This window comes from Schistocerca cancellata, chromosome 9, assembly GCF_023864275.1.
Source record: "Schistocerca cancellata isolate TAMUIC-IGC-003103 chromosome 9, iqSchCanc2.1, whole genome shotgun sequence".
Classification (NCBI taxonomy): Eukaryota; Metazoa; Arthropoda; class Insecta; order Orthoptera; family Acrididae; genus Schistocerca; species Schistocerca cancellata.
Genome location: NC_064634.1, coordinates 149,588,020 through 149,601,785, shown reverse-complemented (window position 1 = coordinate 149,601,785; position 13,766 = coordinate 149,588,020).

The following is a 13,766-nucleotide window of genomic DNA, read 5'->3' as shown; positions in this document are numbered from 1 at the left end:
CTGTCTCTGACAGAATTACAATGTCGTCGACGAACCTCAATGTTTTTATTTCTTCTCCATGGATTTTAATACCTACTCCGAATTTTTCTTTTGTTTCCTTTACTGCTTGCTCAATATAAAGATTGAATAACATCGGGGAGAGGCTACAACCCTGTCTCACTCCCTTCCCAACCACTGCTTCCCTTTCATGCCCCTCGACTCTTATAACTGCCATCTGGTTTCTGTACAAATTGTAAATAGCCTTTCGCTCTCTGTATTTTACCCCTGCCACCTTCAGTATTTGAAAGAGAGTATTCCAGCCAACATTGTCAAAAGCTTTCTCTAAGTCTACAAATGCTAGAAATGTAGGTTTGTCTTTCCTTAATCTAGCTTCTAAGATACGTCTTAGGGTCAGTATTGCCTCACGTGTTCCAATATTTCTACGGAATTTAAACTGATCATCCCCGACGTCAGCTTCTACCAGTTTCTCCATTCGTCTGTAGAGAATACGCGTTAGTATTTTGCATCCGTGACTTATTAAACTGATTGTTCGGTAATTTTCACATCTGTCAGAACCTGCTTTCTTTGGGATCGGAATTATTATATTCTTCTTGAAGTCTGAAGGTATTTCGCCTGTCTCATACATCTTGCTCACCAGATGGTAGATTTTTGTCAGGACTGGCTCTCCCAAGGCCGTCAGTAGTTCTAATGGAATGTTGTGTACTCCCGGGGCCTTGTTTTGACTCAGGTATTTCAGTGCTGTCAAACTCTTCACGCAGTATCATATCTCCCATTTCATCTTCATCTACATCCTCTTCCATTTCCATAATATAGTCCTCAAGTACATTGCCCTTGTATAGGCCCTTTATATACTCCCTCCACCTTTCTGCTTTCCCTTCTTTGCTTAGAACTGGGTTTCCATCTGAGCTCTTGATATTCATACAAGTGGTTCTCTTTTCTCCAAAGGTCTCTTTAATTTTCCTGTAGGCAGTATCTATCTTACCGCTAGTGAGATAAGCATCTACATCCTTACATTTGTCCTCTAGCCATCCCTGCTTAGCCATTTTGCACTTCCTGTCAATCTCATTTTTTGAGACGTTTGTATTTCTTTTTGCCTGCTTCATTTACTGCATTTTTATATTTTCTCCTTTCATCAATTAAATTCAGTATTTCTTCTGTTACCGAAGGATTTCTACTAGCCCTCGTCTTTGTACCTACTAGGTTCTCTGCTGCCTTCACTACTTTATCTCTCAAAGCTATCCATTCTTCTTCTATTGTATTTCTTTCCCCCATTCCTGTCAATTGTTCCCATATGCTCTCCCTGAAACTCTGTTCTTTCAGTTTATCCAGATCCCATCTCCTTAAATTTCCACCTTTTTGCAGTTTCTTCGGTTTTAATCTACAGTTCATAACCAATAGATTGTGATCAGAGTCCACATCTGCCCCTGGAAATGTCTTATAATTTAAAACCTGGTTCCTAAATCTCTGTCTTACCATTATGTAATCTATCAGAAACCTGTCAGTATCTCCAAGCTTCTTCCATGTATACAACCTTCTTTTATGATTCTTGAACCAAGAGTTAGCTATGATTAAGTTGTGCTCTGTGCAAAATTCTATCAGGCGGCATCCTCTTTCATTTCTTAGCCCCAATCCATATTCACCTACTACGTTTCCTTCTCTCCCTTTTCCTACTACCGAATTCCAGTCACGCAAGACTATTAAATTTTCGTTTCCCTTCACTATCTGAATAATTTCTTTTATTTCATCATACATTTCTTCAATTTCTTCGTCATCTGCAGAGCTAGTTGTTTGTAGTAGCTTACCCGAACTCCTATTTTTTATTCATTATTAAACCTACTCCTGCATTACCCCTATTTGATTTTGTATTTATAACCCTGTATTCACCTGACCAGAAGTCTTGTTCCTCCTGCCACCGAACTTCACTAATTCCCACTATATCTAACTTTAACCTATCCATTTCCCTTTTTAAATTTTCTAACCTACCTGCCCGATTAAGGGATCTGACATTCCACGCTCCGATCCGTAGAACGTCAGTTCTCTTTCTCCTGATAACGACGTCCTCCTGAGTAGTCCCCGCCCGGAGATCCGAATGGGGGACTATTTTACCTCCGGAATATTTTACCCAAGAGGACACCATCATCATTTAATCATACAGTAAAGCTGCATGCCCTCGGGAAAAATTACGGCCGTAGTTTCCCTTTGCTTTCAGCCGTTCGCAGAACCAGCACAGCAAGGCTGCTTTGGTTAGTGTTACAAGGCCAGATCAGTCAATCATCCAGACTGTTGCCCCTGCACCTACTGAAAAGGCTGCTGCCCCTCTTCAGGAACAACACGTTTGTCTGGCCTTTCAACAGATACCCCTCCGTTGTGGTTGCACCTACGGTAAGGGTATCTGTATCGCTGAGGCACGCAAGCCTCCCCACCAACGGCAAGGTCCATGGTTCTTGGGAGGGGGGGGGGGGGGTACAGATAGTCTTAACAGCGGTTATTTGCCAACGTAACGGGACCTGCTAACGCCGGGGAACTTACGTCTCTCTGGTCCAGTGCAGTCGCATTCTACTTAATACTGGTTGGCTAAACTGCATCTCCACATTCACAGAACCCACAGCAGACAGCCCACGCCTACATCGGCAGACGACCCGCATTCGCACTTGCAGACAATACTAACAGTGATAACATTCATCTTCTCTGAGTGTCGGAAGGGCACCCAGGTGTGTTTTGAGTATACGACTATTGTGTCAAGCCATGTAGCTCTGTGCAAAATTCTATCAGGCGGCTTCCTCTTTCATTTCTTAGCCCCAATCCATATTCACCTACTACTCACATGGAGCCGCTACGTAATTTCTACATGACATTATATGAGGCACAATATATGATTAACTTTAACAGTTTGCAATAGAGCTGCCAGTAGACCTAAGTTATAGCTTCGTTTAATCCCGCTGCAGTAGTATGTTCGTGGTGGATGAAATGTTTTACGAGCGAGCTACAGTGAGTGGAAAATGCAAAGGCATGACGATGTAGGGCGCAGCTGTACGTCAGAAGCGACCGGATGAACTAAAGTCGTGGCAGTGAGAGAAATTTGGCACACGTTGACACTGCGACGCTTACAGGTTTACACGAAACGCGTGTCAGAAAAGCTACGGTTCTCTTTTAAGCACAGAAGCCATTAATTAATCTGCGGCTGACAGGCGGGTCAACGATCGGGCCTGCTGACGTATTTGCAAAGCGCTGTGTAAACAACTGCCACTGAAAGAATGTCGGCTATTGATCTGGCGGCGAGCAGCGAGTCGCAGTACAGTTTGGACAGCAGGTACCAAAGGCTATGAACCCACAACGTGGTGATCCACAAACTCTTGCTGTCCGTTGAGAACTTTATTGTTTTTACTTGTTGAAAGTTATTCTAAGAGGGGTGATCAATAAGTAATGCAACACATTTTTCTTTTTTGTCAGTTTTAGTTGGATAATGCAGAATTAGTTGTGCTACTTCATAGAATATTCCCGCTTCATCCCCTATAGTTTCTTGAAGTACAGATAGTTGGCAGCGCTATACGTAGCTTGGAAAATGGCATCTGAAACGGAGGTGCGTTCCAAGCAGACAGCTTCATTTGGCGGAAAAACAGAGCATCGCAGATATTGACAGGCGCTTGCAGAATGTCTACGGAATCCTGGCTGTGAACAAAAGCACGGTGAGTCGTTGGGCGAGGTGTAGATCACAGCAAAAAGGTCGAGCAAACCTGCCCGAACTCACGCATGCGTGCCAGAGCTGTGACTCCTGAAATATTGGAAAGTGAGGACTCTCTCATTCGACGTTATCGCAGATCGCAACCATCACTTTACTGCACAACTGGACTTACGTGCTGGAAGGACTGACAGACTAGACTCGTTCATCTTTTGGGGTACTCAGTGATGTGTGCTCGCTTTGTACCTTGCCGCCTAACAGAGGAACAAAGAACGAACGAGTTTGACCTACTGAAGGATGCAATCCGTCGGGAACAGTATGTGGATGACCGGGAGGTTACTGATGCGACAAGCCGTTCGGCCTGACTTGGACCAGTAGAGTGGTACCATACTGGCATACGGGTCCCTGTAAGGTGGTGTAAGGCCTTTGCGTTGAGTGTAGATTATGTTGAAAAATAGGGTTCTGTAGCAAAAAGAGCTGGGAATAATATGGTGTACTTGGAATCCTGAATAAAACCAACATGCTTTTAGAAAAGTATGGCATTACTTATTGAACCCTCTCGTAGCTTAGTTTCTGACTGATACTTGGCAAATCATCTTACTGATAATGGACATCGCCTTTACTGGTGGCTGATTAACAGTCCATCTTATTCAACACTGCCCTGAAATTAATCAACAGAAAATAGTCTATAATTTGTTCAACAGTATCTCTCTCTGCACCTATCCCACATCTCGTAGACTCATACAGCGTTGAACTTACGTCATATGCTGAAAGAAAACATATATATACCTGTTCTGTGTAGTGCACACAGCTCAGTCTGTTATAAAAAGTCGAGCCCGTGACCGTGTGCATGATTGGCTGAGGATTACGGATATACATGAAATGTATTTGTAGTTGCTTATGCGAACGACTGTCAGCTGTATAAGGAATGATGACAACGGAAAATTGTGCCGGACTGGGATCCGAACCCGGACTTCCTGGTAGACGCGAGAGGTGGCTTTCACTGCTTTGGCTATCCTTACACGAATCACAGACAAAACCAGACTTCCATTAGTCACTGTTCACCCGTCACAACTTGCACTCGTACGCATTATGTAATTCTCGAGCGAATACACGTCACGCATTTCATGACGGCTATAGTCGCTGCAATCCCTGTTCCTTCAGACATTCATGTATGTCCGAAGGAATACTGCATTATTCTTCTTAACAAGACAGGCACTGTAGTATCTTAAATCTATAAGGAGTCGGAAGAAAAAACAATGACGGGTTTCCAATCACAATTTTAACCAAACACAACAGGTCGCACTATGCGTGACCACATGTAACCGGAAGTGCAAGCCTTACGAGTCCTTAGAATAGCTATAATTACAAAAAGCGTTGAAAAACATATTGAGGATGGGCATAAGAGAATACAAAGAGAGAATATGGGAAGTAAGAACTTCCATGTAGGCCAGAACACCCGCCGAATTACCAACGGGTCGTTATGCACGGTAAGATTTGGGGAAACCACCTACTCAAAATTTTAAGACCATAAAACGCCCAGAATGTGACTTTAATTTTGATTACTCATAGTGGCAATATGAGTGATAAAAGCCTTTTGGCAAACTGTCTGACAACAATGATTTCGTTACCCATAGCTTGCAGCACAGTCTGTCCGCGATAGGCCCTCCCTGTCTCGCGTTCACCACGAAAGTGCGGCCTCGCACTGAGTTATACCTGCGTTTTCGTGCAACGGGAAGTTACCGTTAATTTCTCTGGTCAACCTTCAGAAAACAAAGTAACGAACGCTACTTGTGTCCAAAGAGTTTCCTGATTCAGGAAAATCAATTAGACAGCTTCAGCAGATGTATTTCATCAGGGATGTATTTCATCTGCTGAAGACTGGTGAAATATTAGAATTAATGTTTATTACCTTACGTATCGGAAACGCTCTCAACATTCGTGGTCTTTCATCACAGTACTATGACTATAGTCAATTTACTATGTTTTGCAGTTATTGACCTATGCGGTCTTTGCTGTACCTGCGTAAGCGAAAACTGGTAAAGCTATGTGACACACTCCTCTTCAGAGTTGCCACTGTTCGTATTTTTGTAGCGGTTATCTTATTGTTTCTGTGTTCACGGCTAAAACGACGTCGTAGCAAGGTTACACTATCACCATGAGCGTTTTAGTGGGAAATTCAGAATTAAAATAAACGAATATGTGTTCCTTGAAGTTTTGAGTGTATTTTTATAGATAATACATTTACCGCGTTTGTATTGTACTGATACCCGTCGGAAACAACTCCTAAATGTAGTCAGATTTTTAAAGTAGAATATGGACAGGAACCGTAACTTTTATTCGTTTTTTTTTAAATAAAATTGTCCATAGCGATGTTAATAAATCCTGCTGAATGCTATAACTATTTCAGTTGTTCTTTTAAAATTACAACATTTCACTAGACTATAAACTGTGTACATCTACATCTACATACATACTCTGCAATCCACCGTGGATGCGTGGCGGAGGGTACTTCGTACCACAACTAGCATCTTCTCTCCCTATTCCACTCCCACACAGAACGAGGGAAAAATGACTGCCTATATGCCTCTGTACGAGTGGTCTTCTTTACAGATGGACCACATCTTCCCAAAATTCTACCAATGAACCGAAGACGACTATCCGCCTTCCCCACAACTGCCGTTACATGCTTGTCTCACTTCATATCGCTCTGCAGTGTTACGCCCAAATATTTAATCGACGTGACTGTATTAAGCGCTACACTACTAATGGAGTATTCAAACATTACGGGATTCTTTTTCCTATTCATCTGAGTTAATTTACATTTATCTGTATTTAGGGTTAGCTGCCAATCTTTACACCAATCACAAATCCTGTCCAAGTCATCTTGTATCCTCCTACAGTCACTCAACGACGACACCTTCCCGTACCCCACAGCATCATCAGTAAACAGCCGCACATTGCTATCCACCCTATCCAAAAGATCAGTTGTGTAGATAGAAAACAACAGCGGACCTACCACACTTCCCTGGGGCACTCCAGGTGGGACCCTCAGCTCCGATGAACACTCACCATCGAGGACAACGTACTGAGTTCTATTACTTAAGAAGTCTTCGAGCCACTCACATATTTGGGAACCAATCCCATATGCTCGTACCTTAGGAGTGTGCAGTGGGGCACCGAGTCAAACGCTTTCTGGAAGTCAAGGAATATGGCATCCGTCTGATACCCTTCATCCATGGTTCGCAAGATATCGTGTGAAAAAAGGGTGAGTTGCGTTTCGCAGGAGCGATGCTTTCTAAAGCCGTGCTGATGCATGGACAGCAACGTCTCTGTCTCAAGGAAATTCATTACATTCGAACTGAGAATATGTTCGAGAATCCTGCAACAAACCGATGTTAAGGATATTGGTCTGTAATTTTGAGGATCCGTCCTTCTACTCTTCTTATATACAGGCGTCACCTGCGCTTTTTTTCAGTCGCTCGGGACTTTACGTTGGGCAAGAGATTCGCGGTAAATGCAAGCTAAGTAAGGAGCCAATGCAGTAGAGTACTCTCTGTAAAACAGAAGTGGAATCCCATCAGGACCTGGTGATTTATTTATTTTCAACCCATTCAGCTGCTTCACAACGTCAGGGATGTCTATTACTATGTTATCCATACGGGAATCTGTACGAGACTCAAACGGCGGTATGTTTGTACGATCCTCCTGCGTGAAAGGTTTCTCAAATGCTAAATTTAAAATTTCAGCTTTCGTTTTGCTGTCTTCCGTTGCCAGGTCAGACCGATCAGTGAGTGACTGGGTAGAAGCCTTCGACCAGCTTAGCGATTTTACGTAAGACCAGAATTTCCTTGGCTTTTCAGCAAGATCTTTTGCTAAGGTATGACAGTGGTAGTGGTTGTATGCTTCACGCATCGCTGTTTTTACAGCAGCACGAATCTCTACTAACTTTTTCCTGTCCTCATGCTCCCGATCTTTCTTGTACCGCCAGTGCAACTGTCTTTGCTTCTTGAGCATTCTCCGAATTGGGCTGTTAATCCACGGTGGGTCTTTTCCGTCCGTAACCTACTTTTTCGGCACATACTCCTCCAATGCGTGATTTACAATGTGTTTAAAATTTGCCCATAATTCTTCCACGTCCATCGTACCGGAAGTAAATCAAGTCGATTCATTTACGAAGTGGGATGCTAACAACTGCTTATCTGCTCTTTCTAGTAAGAATACTCTCCTAGCCTTCTTGACCGACTTTTTGACTTTCGTAACCATAGTCGTAATGACAACATCATGATCACTAATCCCTGTCTCAACACTGACACTGTCGATGAGGTCTGGTCTGTTCGTGGCTACCGGGTCTAAAATATTTCCATTACGCGTTGGCTGTCAATTGAGTTGCTCAAGACAGTTTTCGGATAATGTGTTCAAAAGTAATTCACACGTCGGTTTGTCTGTACCACCTGTAATGAATCCATAGACATCCCAGTCTATACTAGGTAGGTTGAAGTCGCCTCCGACTAATATAGCATGATCCGGGAACTTCTGCGATACAGAGTGTAGACTCCCTCTGAATGATTCTGGAACTGTCACGGTGGAACCTGGTGGCCGGTAAAAACACCCAACAATTAACTTTATTTCTCCTAGCCCTGTTAAACGTGTCCAGTTAACTTCACAATCACACTCTTCTTCGACCTCAGTAGACACAATATTTTTGTCAACTGCAATGAAGACACCACCTCCTACGGTGTCTAATCTGTCTTTCCGATACACGTTCTAACCCTCACTAAATATTTCAGAACGTCCTATCTCGGGCTGTAGAAAAATTTAATACAATTAAGTAATAAGCACTAAATATGCACTTTCCTCAACACGCTGTGTCAGTCGTTGTCAGCAAAGTTTTCCGTGTAATTGTGAGTGCATTATGTCGGAGATAAGTGAATTTGAATGTGGCTGAATGCTTGGTGCTCGTATGATGCGTGCTTACATAACCAAGCTAGGAAGTGTAAAGAGTTCCAAGTCATGACCCTCTAAAGTCACAATGCAGAGCGGCCGATCCCGACTGCCTAGTATCGTGTAGGGCCCCGCAAGCACGCAGAATTGCCGCGACATGACGTGGAATGGACTCGACTAATGTCTGAAGTAATGCTGGAGGCAACTAACACCATGATCCGTGCAGGGTAGATCATAAATCCGTAAGAGCACGGGGGGATGGAGATCTCTTCTGAACAACACTTTGCTAGGCACCCCATACGTGCTCAATAATGTTAAAGCCTGGGGAGTATGGTGGCCTGTGGAAGTGTTTAAACTCAGAAGAGTGTTCCTGGAGCCTCTCTGTAGCAATTGCGGACTTGAGGGTTGTCGCATTGTCGTGCTGTAATTGCCCAAGTCAGTCAGAGTGCACAATGGACAATGAATGCAGGTGATCAGACAGGATGCTTACGTACGTGTCATCTGTCAGAGTCGTATCTAGACATATCAGGGATCCCATATCATTCCAACTGCACATGCTCCACACCATTAGAGCCTCCATCATCTTTAACTGTCACCTGCTGAGATGCAGGTTCCATGGGTTAATCAGGTTGTGTCCATACTCGCACACGTCGATCCGCTTTATAAAATTTAAAACGAGACTTTTCCAACCAGATAACATGTTTCCAGTGTCGATGTTGACCGGGCCATGCGAGATGTAAAGCTTGGTGTTGTGCAGTCAAGGGTAAATGAGTGGGCCTCCGGCTCCGAAAGCTCATATCGTTGATGTTTCGTTGAACGGTTCGCACGCTGACACTTGTCGATGGCCCAGAATTCAAATCTGCAGCCATTAGCGGAAGAGTTGCACTCGTGTCAAGTTGAACTATTCTGTTCAGTCGTCGTTGGTCCAGTTCAAATGGTTCAAATGGCTCTGAGCACTATGGAACTTAACTTCTGAGGTCATCAGTCTCCTAGAACTTAGAACTACTTAAACCCAACTAACCTAAGGACATCACACACATCCATGCCCGAGGCAGGATTCGAACCTGCGACCGTAGCGATCGCGCGGTTCCTAGAACTGCTCGGCCACTCTGGCCGGCTTGGTCCCGTTCTTGCAGGATCTTTTCTCACCCTCAGCGATGTCAGAGATTTGGTGTTCTACCGGATTCCTGATATTCATGGTACACTCGTGAATTGGTTGTACGGGAAAACCCCCACTTCATCGCTTCCTCGGAGGTGCTGTGTCCCATTACTCGTGCGCCGACTATAACACCACGTTCAAACTCACTTAAAACTTGATAACCTGCCATTGCAGCAACAGTAACAGATCTGACAACTGAGCCAGACACTTGTCCTATATAGGCGTCGCCGACCGCAGCTCCGTATTCTGCCTGTTTATATATCTCTGTATTTGAATATGCGTGTCTATACCAGTTTCTTCTTCAGTGTATTTCTGACGATGTTTTGTACCTACCGCCGGCTTTGAACAGGTATTTTCACCAAAGTGTCGAGGGTAGATTGAAGTCGACATGAACTATAATTGTATGAGGGAGGTACTTACTCGGTATGATCGTAAAGTTTCGTTTGTACTGTTGAGCAACTGAATCGTCTGAATCAGAGCTTCAATAAAAGGAACCAATTATTTATTTATTCTAGTTGTCAAGTATAAGCTCTATCCATACTAACTCACGGGAACTATCTACTTCCCTTTCAGCCGGCTGCTGTGGCCGATCGGTTCTAGGCGCTTCAGTCGGGAATCGCGCTGCTGCTGCGGTCGCAGGTTCGAATCCTGCCTCGGGCATAGATGTGTGTGATGTCCTTAGGTTAGTTAGGTTTAAGTAGTTCTACGTCTAGGGAACTGATGACCTCAGATGTTAAGTCCCATAGTGCTTAGAGCCATTTGAACCATTTTTTTTCCCAAAGGACTTAAAGGTCCCAACTTTTGTGTTCCCAAGTACCTTTCAGTGATGTAAGTAAATAAACAAATATGTGAAACCTTACCTAACCTGTCACCCCATAAGAACAAATCGCGGAACCCATCACTCTTCGGCCCACACCAGAGGAAAAAAGGTATGAATCGGTTCCCGCGAGATAAAGAAATCGCGTTCTCACCCAAAGATATGGGCCAGCTGGGTCGCGGAGGTTATGTGTCTAGGTGACTGCATGGCTCGGCTGCAGACGCGACAAGAATATCACCAGCTATGTAAATTTCTTCTGCCTTTATTACAGACATTCCCATTACAGTTCCCTGAACATCTCCGTTATATTTTCGCGTGGGATCTACCAACCTGAAAGGATCCCAGCAGTACGCCTTTGATCTCGTCCAGTGTTCTCTATGATGTTTAGTTCGTAAGAATTCCAAATACTGGAACAATGTTCTAACACTGGTCACATTAGCGTCTTGCGTGCGGTTTCCTTTACGCATGCGCTGCAGTTTCCTGGCGCTCTTCTAACAAATCTATCTTTCCTCCTTCCTACCACTGACTACAAGCGATCGCTCTATTTTTACTCGTTTCTTGGTGTTACCACGAAATATATTTTACGTTTTGACTGGCTCCAGAAGTTTACTGCTTGTCACGTAATCGGATCTATGAGCTGGCTCTCACCTCCGCTCGCTAAATGTATGCGTAAGCTGTACGACGTAACTGTCCCAGATTAGTGTTCGGAGCAGCGCGACTAAAGATGTGGACCGATGGAATTTCGCAGTGTAAATTGCACACCACGATCTGGTAATCACCCTCTGCTGTGCAATTAGCGGAAATTCTTGGACTTCTCCGTATGACTGCAGGCTGAGATTGTACAACAAACGAAGAAAGATACTGAAAGGTTGAACAAGGTCACCCCAACGGCTGATCGCTGCCGCGTCTTTCGCAAAGTGAAATTTTTAATCCATTGGTAGTTAGCGCAGATATGGGCTTGATGTACTGTAAGTTATATAGAGGTACAGGAAACGATGCAGGATGGCAAAAGAAAAAAGTGAACGGCCAGGCGCCTCGCAACTCCCCTTTAAAAATTGAAGGTGACACCTTCGTTGATATTAAGATATAGTCTCTTTGCTCCGAAATCATTATGCAAAATTTTAGAAAAAAGTAATTTTTTGAAAGAGGAATTATAAATCCTAGCGGCTTCTTTCTTTTTATTTCGTTCATTGTCTTCCATTTATCGACATTTAATGAAAACATCCATTCGTTACACCCATTAGAAATTACATCACAGTTCTTCCGCATTTTATAACTATCGAACAGTGATGATAGTTTCCTGAAGACAAAAGCGAACTATCTGGTGGTGCTGCCGTTGCTGATAGATAAATCCTTTGTGCATAACGATAACATCAATGTTAAGCGCTAATGATCACATCATTCAATTTTGAAGCATAAATTACTAGAATGCTATATAATTTTTATGATATTTCCTTAAAAAGAAAACCACTCCGTCTACAGACCACAAGTGGCCCATTGGGACCATCCGACCACCGTGTCATCCTCAGAGGAGCACAACGCTCTCCCAGTCGTGATGATGGTATTCTTGACCAAAACCGCTACTATTCGGGCGAGTAGCTCCTCAATTGGCATCACGAGGCTGAGTACACCCCGAAAAATGGCAACAGCGCATGGCGGCCTGGATGGTCACCCATCCAAGTGCCGACCAAGCCCGACAGCGCTTAATTCGGTGATCTCACGGGAACCGGTGTATCCACTGCGGCAAGGCCGTTGCCCGTGATATTTCCTTTACTTTCAGTAAATTTGTAACCTTGTGTATAGGAATATTTTGATTTGTTTGATCGGATCCTGAGACTACTTTTGAGAAGAGTAATCTTGTTACTTAAATAGACTTGTAGTACGTCACTACGTATTGTTAAATGGAAGCAGTTACGCTAATAGAACGACTTCCGTTGCACTCCAAATCAGTAACTCGTTTTTGTTATCTAAACGCTGTTTACTGCAGCACAGGCGGTACAATTCACAGATTTATCTTCCGTTGTGATCTGGTTTAGCTGTGAAAATTTTATTGAAGAGGAACAATATGTATTCAGTTCAGTAGCTATCTCGTACGTTCAGATAATTTTTAAATTAGCTATTTTAATGGATTCATCAGTTGCTGCGTGATAGAACACACTCGTATGTGTGAATTCAAAGATAAATTGTAATTTGTGTTTCAGTTTACAGTATACTGTTCGAGGACGATCGTATTCAAGTGGGGAACACACAACAGATGAAAGGCGTGTTCAAAATTCGCTAATTCAAGGTGTAAAATCTTAAGTGAGAGAGTGACAGAGTGTGTGTGAGTGTGTGTGTGTGTGTGTGTGTGTGTGTGTGTGTGAGAGAGAGAGAGAGAGAGAGAGAGAGAGAGAGAGAGAGATGAAATTCTATATAAAGAAATATATAAATTACAAATATTATGAAAAGTTTATATACAAAGAAACTAATAAGGTATTCTGATGGTAAACTATAATAAATTGAAAAAATAAAAAAAATTCCGAGGTTCACGATTGGGGCGTGTTCTGAACTGATAAAATCTATTCTTTAAATGTACCTTCTCTGTTAGTGTCTTTTTTTTATAAAAACTGATTGAGATTACATAGTTTTTGGGTAAATTCACAAGCATTTTTGTGAACAGTACCTATTAAAAGATTGATTCAAATCTTGACTGCGTTGTTCGAAAGCTATTTTTTCATATAAAGTAACGCCTTCAAATTTCCATTTAAAGTAACGCCTTCAAATTTCTTCCATTACCCGTGGTGGGAAAATGTTTAAACTCTGCCTCCTTTGAGTTTCTTCTAGTCGACTTTGCGACTTTGGATCTCAAGCCCCCCAACCCCCCCCCCCCCCCAACCTTTCCCTCCTCTGTCGATCAGTTCGGAAGTTCTGTTCTGCCTCCATTACTATTCTCTACGTGCCTTTGTCCCTCCGTCATGTTTTCCGTCGTTAGTTCCAGTTCCTCCATCTTCTTTCATCCATATCGTGGTGGTCGTGCAATTCTCAGTGTTTTATTAATTTCTCGGTGTTCTCCTAGATCCTTTTCTGATCTTACAGTAAATATGCCCGTCAAACTTCTACCATCTATTTCTCATTTCGTCGATAAGTTTGCATCAAAATCTGATTCCTTTTGGGTGTCCAATATCTCT